This window comes from Somniosus microcephalus, unplaced genomic scaffold (assembly GCF_052327205.1).
Source record: "Somniosus microcephalus isolate GS21.2 unplaced genomic scaffold, FLI_Smic_1.0 unresolved_chr2, whole genome shotgun sequence".
Lineage (NCBI taxonomy): Eukaryota > Metazoa > Chordata > Chondrichthyes > Squaliformes > Somniosidae > Somniosus > Somniosus microcephalus.
The window spans coordinates 78,098,874-78,114,377 of NW_028225180.1; positions in this window are offsets into that span (position 1 = coordinate 78,098,874).

Below are 15,504 nucleotides of genomic sequence, written 5' to 3' on the forward strand. Positions count from 1 at the left end.
ATCCACAACGGGAACGACCGGCCGGATGAGTGATTGTAAGTTTCAGCCAAATCTCAACAAGGTTTTGTCTGTGTTTTTGTTGGTTTTAATAAACTAACAGTTTTGGGTTGAACCCAAACCTTTGTGTCGTCGACCATATTTGTTCCTGTAAAACCCAGAGTCAAAGAACCCTTGTAAGGACAAGGGAACCAAACACCTAACGGTTTTTTACCTGAATTTCTCAATAATAATTTAAAAGAACACGCATTACCCTGCACTAACCTTCAACCGTTACAAACCCAGAGAAACGTTGACTGCCGAACTGCTGAAGGTGATGGCAATGTTTAGGAGCGATTTGATTATTGACTGTAATGCCACTGAATTTTTATGACAACTTCGAGTAAGTGATACCCCAACGGTCCTTGTAGCCATGACCGGGAATGTTGCTCTGGGTATTGTGCTGTTTTCAGCAGTTACTGATACTTTGGGTGGAGGGAAATAAACTGACCAAAGCCAACTGGACCAGGAAGGGTTTGAGGTTTCACCTGCCTGTGTGCTCTGGTCTCCGCCAACCTGCATTATTGTGTTCCACTCCCTCCCTTAATTCTCCGGGCACCTCGCATCTTGGGACCCATTGTTCTAGCATCTCCCCAAGGTGATCGCCCAGCACGTTCAGACATTTCGCAATGGCCTGCAGGCTGGAGTGACAATCGGCAAAACTCGCTGCACACAAGTAGGTAGATTGAAGCGACATGCTCCTTGCCTGGGTGAGTGCAGCTCCAACAACACTCAAGAAGCTCGACACCATCCAGGACAAAGCAGCCCGCTTGATTGGCACCTCGTCCACCACCTTAAACATTCACTCCCTCCACCACCGGCGCACCGTGGCTGCAGTGTGTACCATCTACAAGATGCACTGCAGCAACTCGCCAAGGCTTCTTCGGCTTTGAGTACAGAAGCAAGGATGTCCTGCTGCAGTTGTACAGGGCCTTGGTGAGACCACACCTTGAGTACTGTGTGCAGTTTTGGTCGCCTTATCTGAGGAAGGATGCTCTTGCCATGGAAGGAGTTCAGCGAAGATTCACCAGACTGATCCCTGGGATGGCAGGAATGACGTATGAGGAGAGATTGGGTCGATTGGGATTATACTCACTGGAGTTTAGAAGAATGAGAGGGGATCTCATCGAAACTTCTAAAATTCTGACAGGTCTGGACAAACTAGATGCAGGTAGAATGTTCCCGATGGTCGGAGAGTCCAGAACCAGGGGTCGTAGTCTAAGGATAAGGGGTAAGCCATTTAGGACAGAGATGAGGAAGAATTTCTTCGCCCAGAGAGTGGTGAACCTGTGGAATTCTCAACCACAGAAGGCGGCTGAGGCCAAGTCTTTAAATATATTCAAGAAGGAGTTAGATATATTTCTTAGAACTAAAGGTATCAAGGGATATGGGGAGAAGGCAGGTACGGGGTACTGAGTTTGGATGATCAGCCATGATCTCATTGAATGGCGGAGCAGGCTCGAGGGGCCGAATGGCCTACTCCTGCTCCTATCTTCTATGTTTCTATGTTTCTATGTAGCATCTCCCAAACCCGTGACCTCTTCCACCTCGAAGGACAAGGGCAGCCGGCGCATGGGAACACCACCACCTCCAAGTTCCCCTCCAAGTCACACACACCATCCTGACTTGGAAATATATCGGCCGTTCCTTCATTGTCGCTGGGTCAAAATCCTGGAACTCCCTCCCTAACAGCAACTGTGGGAGCACCTTCACCACACGGACTGCAGCGGTTCAAGAAGGCGGCTCACCGCCACCTTCTCAAGGGGCAACTAGGGATGGGCAATAAATGCTGGGCCTCGCCAGCGACACCCACATCCCAGGAATGAATTTTTAAAAAGGTCACCCACAGGTAGGTATATTGGAGTAAAGGGAGCGAGGTTAAGGCACCGGAGACAGGTCGATTGGAGAGATGGCCTGCACAGTTTTAGAGCGCCCTTCCCTGCTTTTACTTACAGTATTGGGCTGTTTGGCGTTTGTTTTACATTCTTATCTGATGAAGGAATCTTTACTGACTTCATAATCACATAATCAATAAGAACATTTTACCTTTTACACAATCAATGATGGACAAAGCAAAGCAATAAGACAAGGAGATATTTGGCACGCAGCAAGGATTCCCGCAGCACAAACCAGGAACCAGATGGAGCCTAAACTGAGACAACCTAGCGATGATTAATCTGCGGCAGCTTCAAGGCCTGAGCCACTCTCAGTCTGTTCCAACACGTTTTTAATTCACGGTCTCAATCCAACAGGACTGTGAGATTTCTACAGCGCCTCTCACAACCCCTTTTGTGACTGGAAGGCTGTTTCCAGTGGGGTTCCGCAGGGCTCAGTACTGGGTCCCTTGCTTTTTGTGGTATATATCCACGATCTTGACTTGAATGTAAGGGGTATGATTAAGAAGTTTGCAGATGACACGAAAATCGGCTGTGTGGTTGATGCTGAAGAAGGAAGCTGTAGACTGTAGGAAGATATCAATAAATTGGTCAGGTGGGCAGAACAGTGGCAAATGGAATTCAATCTGGAGAAGTGTGAGGTAATGCATTTGGGGAAGGCTAACAAGGAAAGGGAATACACATTAACTGGTAGGACACTGAGTAATGTAGAGGAACAAAGGGACCTTGGAGTGTATGTCCACAGATCCCTGAAGGTAGCAGGCCAAGTAGATAAGGTGGTTAAGAAGGCATACGGAATGCTTGCCTTTATTAGCCATGGTATAGAATACAAGAGCAGGGAGGTTATGCTTCAACTGTATAAAACACTAATTAGGCCTCAGCTAGAGTACTGCGTGCAGTTCTGGTCACCACATTACAGGAAAGATGTGATTGCACTAGAGAGAGTGCAGAGGAGATTTACAAGGATGTTGCCAGGAGTAGAGAATCTTAGCTATGAGGAAAGACTGGATAGGCTGGGTCTGTTTTCCTTGGAACAGAGGAGGTTAAGGGGAGACCTTATTGGGGTGTATAAAATTATGAGGGGCCTAGATAAAGTAGATAGAAAGGACCTATTTCCCTTAGCAGGGGGGTCAAAAACCAGGGGGCACAGATTTAAAGTAATTGGTGGAAGGTTTAGAGGGGATTTGAGGGGAAATTTCTTCACCCAGAGGGTGGTGGGGGTCTGGAACTCACTGCCTGAAAGGGTGGGAGAGGCAGGAACCCTCACCACATTTAAAAAGTACTTGGATGTGCACTTGGGATGTTCTAACCTGCAGGGCTACGGACCAAGAGCTGGGAAGTGGGATTAGGCCGGATAGCTCTTTGTTGGCCGGCGCGGACACGATGGGCCGAAATGGCCTCCTTCCGTGCCGTAACCTTCTATGGTTCTATGATACTCATGATGCTCCGAAGCGCTTCACACAGTATTTACAGCACAGAAACAGGCCATTCGGCCCAACTTGTCCGTGCCGGTGTTTATGCTCCACACCAGCCTCCTCCCACCCCTCTTCATCTCACCCCATCAACATATCCTTCTGTTCCTTTCTCCCTCATGTGCTTATCTAGCTAGAAACTCCAGTATGATTTGGACAGGTTGGGTGATTGGGCAGATGTATGGCAGATGCAGTATAATGTGGATAAATGCGAGGTTATCCACTTTGGTGGCAAAAACTGGAGTTTAGAAGAATGAGAGGGGATCTGATTGAAACGTATAAAATTCTAACAGGACTAGACAGACTAGATGCAGTAAGGATGTTCCTGATGGCGGGGGAGTCCAGAACCAGGGGTCACAGTCTAAGGATAAGGGGTAAGCCATTTAGGACAGAGATGAGGAGGAATTTCTTCACCCAGAGAGTGGTGAACCTGTGGTATTCTCTACCACAGAAGGCAGTTGAGGCCAATTCATTAAATATATTCAAGAAGGAGTTAAATATATTTCTTAAGGCTAAAGGGATCAAGGGATATAGGGAGAAGGCAGGGACAGGGTACTGAATTTGGATGATCAGCCATGATCTCATTGAATGGCGGAGCAGGCTCGAGGGGCCGAATGGCCTACTCCTGCTCCTATCTTCTATGTTTCTATGTTTTCCCCTTAAATGCATCTATACTATTCGCCTCAACCACTCCCTGTGGTAGCGAGTTCCACATTCTCACCACTCTCTGGGTAAAGAAGTTTCTCCTGAATTCCCTATTGGATTTATTAGTGACTATCTTATATTGATGGCCCCTAGTTCTGGCCTCGCTAGCAAGTGGAAACATCTTGAGGTGTATAAAATTATGAGGGGCCTCGATAGAGTGGATAGGAAGGACCTATTTCCCTTAGCAGAGAGGGTCAATAACCAGGGGGCATAGATTTAAAGTAATTGGTAGAAGGATTAGAGGGGAGTTGAGAAGAACTTTTTTCACCCAGAGGGTGGTGGGGGTCTGGAACTCACTGCCTCACTCACTCACTCATCACATTTAAAAAATACTTGGATATGCACTTGAAGTGCCGTAACCTACATGGCTACGGACCAAGAGCTGGAAAGTGGGATTAGGCTGGAGAGCTCTTTGTTGGCCGGCAGACACGATTGGCCGAATGACTTCCTTCAGTTCAGGAAATTTCTATGATTATATGAATTCTATGATCTTCTCTACTTCTACCTTATCAAACCCTTTCATAATTTTAAAGTCCTCTATCAGGTCACCCTGTGAAGGAATAAGCAATATACCATATTCAGAAAAATACACCATCCTATGAAAGAATTTTGACTTTATTAAAACATGACAAACTGGGCTTGAAAATATAAAAACCTAACAATGGAGAAGCTGTATTGTTAACAGCATACAAGCTATTGAGATAAGATAAGTTGTTGACACTGAATCAATAGCCTTGTTGAAACAGAAGGTTAAAGGTTCCTGAAAGTCTGAAGTCTTGGGAAGAACACAATGGTACACCCAGTTAAAGTGTCTTAAACCAACACTTTGGAAAGAAACACATAAGATAAAGAAACATATGCCTTCATTAAAATGACATCAAATGAAACACGAGAGACATAATTCCTAATATAACCAGCTGAGGTAACTAAGAAGACAATGGTGCACTCAGTTGAGGTGTTTTTAACTTACACTTCGGAAAGAGACACAAACAGAAGACTTTGGTAAGAATGACATCAAATAAAAACATCTGCTCCACATCATTTTTTATAAGTTTTGAACACCTAAAGGCAGAGAGACACAATTCTTAATGCTACAAGCTGATCTGACTGTAAAGATTGCAGAAGTCAACAGAAAAATGACTGGAGATAATTAGCTTACATCAGCAAAAAACTTCAAAGCAAATACCACTGAGAAAGGGTATAAAAATTGAACTGTCAAATGGGAAGACAGATTCGCTTGAAGGGGCAAAGCGATTCGCAGGCTTCAGAGGCAAGCTCTGTAAGTCTACAACTCTTTGAGTCTCAGGGATCAAGGTATTGTATTTGATTTTGCTGGATATCCTGGAATAAGACTAAAAAATGTAAAAATGTAACGAAGTTAAGATTTGAGAATAAGGATCTCTGATAATAAGACTATAAAAGCTTTTTGTATTTGGAACTGTTAATCACAGAATCACAGAATCACAGAAACCCCACAGTGCAGATAGAGGCCATTTCGGCCCATCGAGCCTGCACCGACACATATCCCACCCGATCCCTGTAACCCCTACACCAACACATATCCCACCCTATCCCCGTAACCCCACGTATTTAATCCCCCTAACACTAAGGGTCAATTTATCATAGCCAATCAACCTAACCTGCACATCTTTGGACTGTGGGAGGAAACCGGAGCACCCGGAGTAAACCCACGCAAACACGGGGAGAATGTGCAAACTCCACACAGACAGTCGCCCGAGGCCAGATTCGAACCCGGGCCCCTGGCGCTGTGAGGCAACAGTGCTAACCAGTGCCCGGTGCGGTGGCATAGTGGTTAGCACTGTTGCCTCACAGCGCCAGGGTTGCGATTGAAATACTTATTATAATTACATGTCGGTTCTTTAATAAATCTATATATTTTTAGAATTGTCTCACATAGTACATCTGTATCAAACTCGCGAACTCAATCTCTGTACACTCCTTGGTGAGGAGTTGCAGAATTCTGAGGGAGTTTTCCGGAACCTCATAATATCCGAAACGTTACAGTCTAGCTAAACTTATTAAAAGTGCTATCTGGAGGACGGTAACATCTTCAGGTTGTTCCTTTCCTTTAGGGAGAGATAGTCTGGACCTTTAGACCCAATTAAGCGTCTTTAGGATTTGGCTACCTCTAACTTTAGTTGAAAGTGAATGTGTTGCCTTCCTTTAGGAATTTACGTTAGTTTTCAAGTTAATTCAGGGGTTTGAGTAATTTGGGTCGATTTCCATTGTGTGCCGCCACCTAGTGGATATTTGGTACCTAGCAAGTGCAGTAAAGCGCAGTAAAGTGCAGTAAAGCGCAGTAAAGTAAACTACTGTATTAGCACAAGACCTGCAGCTCGACACATGGTCTGGCAGTTATTTTCTTGTTACGCTCCGGCCTTGGACACTATTTGTCTGTAAGTACTTGAGAATGTTATAGATGATTAGTGTACACTATATTTTGCAGAAAATGTTTAGTTTGTATCCTTTCTCTGTAAGCAAACCTCGCTCTCTGTGTCTAGCTGGTTAACTTGTAGCTGTATTTTGATGCACTATGTACAGGGCTAATTTAAAGTGAATGTAAGAGAATGCCTTTCAGTTTGCTAAATGTATATTCACAGTAAGCTGTGTTTCCACGTGTTTTGGTAAGTTACATGCCAAATGTACTGTGTTGCTCAGGCTTACCTAAATTTGTGTATACATATCAGTTATGTGCTTGTGTACTAATGTGTGCTTCCATTTCTGTATTGTGTTTCAGTTTCACAATAAGAATCTTTCAGTAAAGTTTACAAGAAAAGTCAAGCCTTGTGATTTTTATGGGAAGATATCAAGTTGTTAGCTACCTATCTAGCTCTGCATAGGAACGCGCTGCAAGGGCAGAATAGTGAATGTCTGGGGAATACGCCTGATCCGGGGTAGCCCTAAAGGGGCGAGGACTAGTAATTATCCCTTCAACCCCTCAGACTTCTCTTTTCTAGAGAAAGAAACAAACAATGCAGCACTTTTTGAAGTGTAATCACTGTTGTAATGTGGGAAATGTAACAGCCAATTTGCGCGCAGCAAGCTCCCACAAACATCAATGAGATAATGACCAGACAATCTGTTTTAGTGACGTTGATTGAGGGATAAATATTGGCCCAGGACACTGGGGAGATCTCCCCTGCTCTTCTTCAAAATAGTGCCGTACGACCTTGAACACCCACCTGTGAGAGGCCTCAGTGTAATGTTTAATCCGAAAGACGGCCCCTCCAACAGTGTGGCGCTCCCTCAGTACTGCCCCTCTGACAATGCAACGCTCCCTCAGTACTGCCCCTCCGATGGTGTGGCGCTCCCTCAGTACTGCCCCTCCGACAGTGCGGCGCTCCCTCAGTACTGCCCCGCCGACAGTGCGGCGCTCCCTCAGTACTGCCCTTCCGACAGTGCGGTGCTCCCTCAGTACTGCCCCTCCAACAGTGCGGCGCTCCCTCAGTACTGCCCCTCCGACAGTGCAGCGCTCCCTCAGTACTGCCTCTCCGACAGTGCAGCGCTCCTTCAGCACTGCCCCTCTGACAGTGTGGCACTCCCTCAGCACTGACCCTCCGACAGTACGGCGCTCCCTTGGTACTGCCCCTCCGACAGTGCGGCACTCCTTCAGTACAGCCCCTCCAACAGTGCGGCGCTCCCTCAATACTGCCACTCCAATGGTGCGGCGCTCCTTCAGCACTGCCCCTCCGACAGTGTGGCGCTCCCTCAGCACTGCCCCTCCAACAGTGCGGCGCTCCCTCAGTACTGCCCCTCCGACAGTGCGGCGCGCCTTCAGTGCAGCCCCTCCGACAGTGCGGCGCTCCCTCAATACTGCCCCGCCAACAGTGCGGCGCTCCCTCAGTACTGCCCCTCCGACAGTGAGGCGCTCCCTCAGTACTGCCCCTCCGACAGTGCAGCGCTCCCTCAGTACTGCCTCTCCGACTTGGCGTGGTTTGGAGACGTTGGGAATCCCACACTTCAGCAATAAAAATAGGGATTAGGCTAAAAACTGTCTGTTAACTACCTCTTAACACTAATCCCCTTTCTGCCTCGGGGAGGCGGGTCCCAGCACAGGTCGGGTATCCGCCTCCTTTGAAACTGGCATGGAGGCGGGTTGGGGGGTGGGTTGGGTTCGTGCCCCCCGATTTCGAGATTTTAACCCCCCACATGCCTCCAATCCCGCCTCCACGGCACAATGAAAATCCTGCCCTTAGTCTCTACTTGGAGAGGCAAGGATTAATCAGGGATAGTCAGCATTGCTTTGTCAGGGGGAGATCATGTCTAACCAATTTGATTGAATTTTTCGAGGGGATGACTAGGTGTGGGGATGAAGGTAGTGCAGTTGATGTAGTTTACATGGACTTCATTAAGGCTTTTGACAAAGTTCCCATGGGAGACTGGTCAAGAAGGTAAGAGCCCATGGGATCCAGGGCAATTTGGCACTTTGGATCCAAAATTGATTTAGTGGCAGGAGGCAGAGGGCAATGGTCGAAGGTTGTTTTTGTGACTGGAAGCCTGTGTCCAGTGGTGTACCGCAGGGATCGGTGCTGGGTCCTTTGCTGTTTGTAGTGTACATTAATGATTTAGATATGAATGTAGGAGGTATGATCAGTAAGTTTGCAGATGACACGAAAATTGGTGGCGTGGTAAATAGCGAGGAGGGAAGCCTCAGGCTACAGGACGATATAGACGGGTTGGTTAGATGGGCAGAACAGTGGCAAATGGAATGCGTGAGGTGATGCATTTTGTGAGGACTAACAAGGCAAGGGAATACACAATGAATGGTAAGACCCTAGGAAGGACAGAGGATCAGAGAGACCTTGGTGTGCATGTACATAGATCCCTGAAGGCAGCAGGACAGGTAGATAAGGTGGTTAAAAAGGCATATGGGATACTTGCCTTCCATTAGCCGAGGCATAGAATATAAGAGCAGAGAGGTTAAGATGGAGCTGTACAAAACGCTAGTTAGGCCACAGCTGGAGTACTGTGTGCAGTTCTGGTCGCCACACTATAGGAAGGATGTGATTACATTGGAGAGGGTGCAGAGGAGATTCACCAGGATGTTACCTGGGCTGGAGCGCTTCAGCTATAAAGAGAGACTGGACAGGCTGGGGTTGTTTTCCTTGGAGCAGAGAAGGCTGAGGGGGGACCTGATTGAGGAGTACAAAATTATGAGGGGCATAGATAGGGTAGATAGAAAGGAACTTTTCCCCTTAGTAGAGGGGTCAATAACCAAGGGGTATAGTTTCAGGGTAAGGGGCAGGAGGTTTAGAGGGGATTTGAGGAAAAACTGTTTCACCCAGAGGGTGGTTGGAATCTGGAACTCACTGCCCGAAAGGGTGGTAGAGGCAGGAACCCTCACAACATTCAAGAAGCATTTAGATGAGCACTTGAAACGCCATAGCATACAAGGCTACGGACCAAGTGCTGGAAAATGGGATTAGAATGGACAGGGCTTGATGGCCGGCGCGGACACGATGGGCCAAAGGGCCTCTTTCTGTGCTGTATAACCCTATGCCTCTATGACTCCACCCACACCGGCCGGTTAACCAGCCTTTTTACCCCCACTACAATCTCCAATATTTCTTATAGCTAACAAAGAAAAGTGTTCAAAGAAACCGGTTGAAAACGTGTTCGAAGGCCCCTATTTCTCGCCGCGTGTTTGCCCGCAATGGTAGTCCAGGAGATTAATCCTTGACCCCTGGAGACTCCCAGCCAATCCTGACGGGTTGGCAACCCAGAGGGAAAAGCTATCGGGCGGGGGTGGGGGGGAGGGGCGGGTAATTGGACAGGAAAGCGCCGAGGCCGTAAAACTTTACTCACCGAAGTCACGAAGGTCAAGCGCATTTGTCATCCCGAAGGGGCAGCCCATAAACATCCACCATCCACTCTGACAACTTGACAAGCACATCTCCGCATTAGCATTTGTAGATACTTCAGCTCTGAGGCAATCATCACACATCAATCTGAGGAGCGATATTTGTTTTTAATAGCGCTTTTTTTGTTGCTGCCCCTGTAATCTTCGTGCGTTTGGAGCAATGAGTTATCATTCCTCAGGGACAAAGTTGGGGTTGCAAATGGAGATTGATTGGCTGCAACGCCTCTCCTTTCGAAGTTCACTTAATTGTCATATTCAATGCAGTTGCTCAGAGAACCAGTCAGCCAGTCGGCTGCATTTCGTGGTGGCTCTCGACGCAGTCGCACCCTCCCGCCGCCCCCCGCCCCTCGACCACCGAGTCGGCAGGACAGACCCGCGGACTCTTGTCAGCTTTATCCTCCTCAAGCTGAGGGGCGTCAGCGCTGGAGAAGGGGACTCTTTGTATTGTCAGGCAGCTGGAGTCGACTTCGAGCGCCCTCAGCTCAGGTGCAGCACGCTTAGCTGCGGAGGAAAGGGCATTCCCTTGGTCCACCATTCTGTAAACTTGAGCCCGTCCGAAACTCAGATCCTAACTCGCACCGAGTCCCGTTCACCCATCACCCCCTGCCACCCCCCACCCCCCACGCCTGTGCTCGCTGACCTACATTGGCTCCCGGTCCGGCAACACCTCGATTTTAAAATTCTCATCCTCGGCTTCAAATCCCTCCGCAGGTCTCGCCCCCCCTCCCCTCCCTATCTCTGTAACCTCCTCCAGCCCCGCAACCCTCTGAGATCCCTGCGCTCCTCCAATTCTGGCCTCTTGCGCATCCCCGATTTTAATCACTCCGCCATTGGCAGCCATGCCTTCAGCTGCCTGGGCCCTAAGCTCTGGAATTCCCTCCCTAAACCTCTCCGCCTCTCTCTCCTCCTTTAAGACGCTCCTTAAAACCGACCTCTTTGACCAAGCTTTTGGTCGCCTGTCCTAATATCTCCTTATGTGGCTTGGTGTCAAATTTTGTTGACGCTCCTGTGAAGCACCTTGGGACATTTTACTGCGTTAAAGGCGTTATATAAATGTAAGTTTAGTTGTTGTAGCCTGGCAACTTGCCTGAACTCCAACCTCCAAAGAGGACCCTCTCCTGCTGCTGTAGATATTAATCTGATTCCCACGTCAGCTGCTTGTAGCCTCTGTGCATCGAGTGACCAGTTTCTGCGCCCATTGGGAGCTGGTTTGAGGACTGTCCAGGTCCATCCTCACAGCCAAGATTTGAACCCAGGACGCCCGAGGTCAAAGACCATTGGCCCACCCAATCCTTGGTGCCCACCTCCGGTCCCAAACACGCTGCCACCACCCAATCCTTGGCGCCCACCTCCGGTCCCAAACACGCTGCCAATTTGTTGCAACGACTCCATGGCAACATCTCCCTGCTCTGGAAGGACCTGGTGCCGGATGTCCCAGGGGGTGTTTTCACTCGAACGGAGGAGATTATGGCGTCATTTGATAAGAACTTAAGAAATAGGAGCAGGAGTCGGCCACATGGCCCCTCGAGCCTGCTCCGCCATTCAATAAGATCATGGCTGATCTTTGACCTCAACTCCACTTTCCTGCCTGATCTCCATATCCCTGGATTCCCTTAGTATCTAAAAATCTATCGATAGATTGTGAAGGAACAAACTGTTTCCAGTGATTGAGTGCCTTGAACGAGGGGGACATAAATAGAAGATTAGATGTCAAAAGATTTAGGACAGAGAGCAGGGGAAACTCTTTTTTACATCGAGTGATGTGAGTTAGTGATTGCAGCGGAGACTATGTCAACATTTAAGAATAGTTTAGCTAGGGGGTTGATTGAAAGGGCGATAATTGGATATGAGATCAGGGCGAACACATGGGAGTAGAACGACAACTCACGCGAAGTGCAAACGCCAACACAGACCGGCCTGTTTCTCTCTTGTATTTCTGTGTGATTCCATGAATTTAAGAAGAGTTTTATTTTTCTCTCTTCAGATCAGACGCACTCGAGGCTGAAAAAACTTTAAGAGGGAAGGGGAGGTCAGTTCAGAAGTAGATGTTTGTTTCATGAAAGTTTGTAGGGGCAAGAGGAATGCCTCAGAGATGGTCAGGTGATACCTCACCATCGCTATCCAGTAACCCAAGCTAGAGTGTTCACATCTGGTGGTGCTGAGTCCAGTTGCCAACTTTTCTTTTATTCATTCATGGGATGTGGACATCACTGGCAAGGCCCAGCATTTATTGCCCATCCCTAGTTGCCCCTTGAGAAGGTGGTGGTGAGCCGCCTTCTTGAACCACTGTAGTCCGTGTGGTGAATGTGCTCCCACAGTGCTGTTAGGGAGGGAGTTCCAGGATTTTGACCCAGCGACGATGAAGGAACAGCCGATATATTTCCAAGTCAGGATGATGTGTGACTTGGAGGGGAACTTGGAGGTGGTGGTGTTCCCATGCGCCTGCTGCCCTTGTCCTTCTAGGTGGAAGAGGTCGCGGGTTTGGGAGGTGCTGCCGAAGAAGCCTTGGCGAGTTGCTGCAGTGCATCTTGTAGATGGTACACACTGCAGCCACGGTGCGCCGGTGGTGGAGGGAGTGAATGTTTAAGGTGGTGGATGGGGTGCCGATCAAGCGGGCTGCTTTGTCCTGGATGGTGTCTGTAAAGTATGTGTCTATACTTAATCCAATAATGAAGAGACAGCTTGGAAGATTCAACGTAGGTCTTTACTTAATACCAACAGGCGGGAACTGAGGGGAGATCAGTACCCACAGTACTATTTATACCCCTATGGCCAGGAGTGGTACTACGGTATCACTACGCCCTACAACGTAGTGCCGCCCTGGCCATAGGTTTAAAGTAACATACATATTACATACACAACATTCCTCCCCTTTTAATTAAAACGTACCCGTGCAATTAAGTCAACAGATGCACCATAACTAGGGCTAATAACATTTGGTAACACAATATACATAACATATTTACATCAGAGTTGTCTACCTATATATATATATAAAAAGAAACATGTTATAGATTCAGTCTCTGAGGAGGCCTCCTGTCTCGACTAGGATAACGTCTTTCTCTAGTCGGTCTCGGTGTAGGCGGCGGTACTTCCGTCACCACTTCATCGCTGGAGTCGTCGGTGTCTGATGGCACATCCTGTGCCGTGGAGATCACTGGAGTGCTGAACTCCTCGCAATCCTGAGACCTCTGTAACGACGAGCTGGGCCGTGATTCTGCTGTAGCAATGTGCTGAGACGTTTGAGGTAGTGAATCAGTTGGGTTTCTGGACTCCACAAGTTGATCAGCATGTCGTCTGATTATGCCGTCCCCTGTATCCACTGTGTACATCAAAGGTCCCTGGCGGGCCTTTATCGTACCAGACCGCCACTTTTCATCTATAATCACGGGCCAACACTTGCTGCCCCACCTCGAAGCTCCGTGTCTGTCTGTCAGGAGCCCTACGAAATACTCGGTTTTCCACATCTCTCCGGATGTTTGGTCTGAGCAATTCAAGGCGAGACCTTAACCTTCTATTAAAGAACATGACAGCGGGGGCCTGGTTGGTCACCGTATGTGCAGCATTACGGTACGCGAATAGGAAATTGTCCACCTTGTGTTGTAGTGGCAACCTTTCCTCCCCCATCGCCTTGATGGCCTTTTTAAAAGTCTGTACAAAGCGCTCTGCCAGCCCATTTGTAGACGGATGATATGGTGCGGACGTATAATGTCGCACTCCATTCCTTTTTAGGAATGCTTGAAATTCTTCTGCCACAAATTGTGGCCCATTGTCCGAACAGACTTGCTCAGGCACCCCGTTTCGGGCAAAAATGGTCCTTAAGACTGCGACCGTCTTTTCGGCTGTCGTTGATGACATCTTTATGACCTCCGGCCATTTTGAGTGGGCGTCCACTACAATAAGGAACATCGCATCCAGGAAGGGCCCAGCGAAGTTCACGTGGATCCTTTGCCACGGCGTTGAGGGCCACTCCCACGGATGTAGTGGGGCTTGGGGTGGTACGTTCTGTACCACCTGGCACCCTTGGCACGCTTTTGCTACTTCCTCGATGTCCCTGTCAATGCCGGGCCACCAGACGTAGGCTCTGGCGAGGCTTTTCATTTTGACACCCCCCAGATGACCTTCGTGTAAGTCCCGCAACACTTTATGTTGTAATTTTTGAGGGACCACCACCCTGGCTCCGCACAGCAATGTGCCCCGGCAGACGGACAACTGGTCCTTCGTTGCCGAAAACGCCGGCAATGATGCGTCACCCTGCGCCGGCCAGCCTTTCACGGTCAATTCGCAAACCCTTGCCAGTGTCGGGTCATTCTGTGTTTCCCGCTCGATACATTGGCTGGTGATGGGCAAGTGTTCCATAACAGCCGTATGATATATTTCCATGGGGTCCTGTACTATCTCTTCGATCTCGGCAGGCAATGGTAGCCGCGACAGGCCATCCGCATTGCCATGCTGTTTGATACCCTTATATTCGATAAGGTACTGGTGTGCGCCTAAGAACAGTGACCATCTCTGTAGCCTTTGGGCCGTCATCAGGGGCACCCCTTTTGTTGGATTAAATATCGACACCAACGGTTGATGATCCATCAGTAGTGTGAAACGTTGCCCATGTAGGTAGTGGTGGAATTTTTTTACACCCCACACCAGACTGAGGGCCTCCCTGTCGATTTGCGCATAGTTTCTTTCGGCTGTAGTTAACGACCTTGAGGCAAATGCTATTGGCCTCTCCGTCCCATTGGGAAATTTGTGTGACAACACTGCCTCATACCATACGGGGAGGCGTCACATGCCAACCTCATTGGCACTTTTGGGTCAAAGTGTGCGAGCACTTCCTTTGATGTAATGAGTTGTTTACCCTTTTTAAAAGCAGCCTCACACACTTCGTCCCAATTCCAGGAGACTCCCTTTTGCAGCAATGAATTTAGTGGATGTAAAATGGACGATAAGTTCGGGAGGAACTTATGGTAATAGTTTATAAGGCCTAAGAATGATCGTAACTGAGATACATTCTCAGGGGGCGGGGCCTTCACTACTGCCTCGATCTTTTCCGGGGACTTATGCAGGCCTTCCTTGTCTATAATGTGACCACAGTATGAGATACGTTCCTGGAAAAACTCACATTTCTGCTTGTTCGCCCTGAGTCCGTATTGTTGTAACCGCAGAAGTACTCGCTCCAGGTTAGCGAGGTGGTCGTTATCCGTTTGTCCTGTCACCAGGATGTCATCCAGGTAGCATTGCGTTCCTGGAATGCCCTGTAAGACCTGTTCCATGGTCCTCTGCCATATTGCTGGGGCGGACGCCACACCAAATACCAGGCGATTGTACTGGTACAATCCCTTGTGTGTGTTAATCGTTAGGAGCTTTTTCGAGTCCTGTTCCACCTCCATCTGTAAATAAGCTTGACAAAGGTCAATCTTCGTAAAGTGTCTACCCCCAGCTAACGATGCGAATATGTCCTCTATCTGCGGCAGCGGATACTGTACCGTGTGCAGGACTGGGTTAATAGTATCTTAAA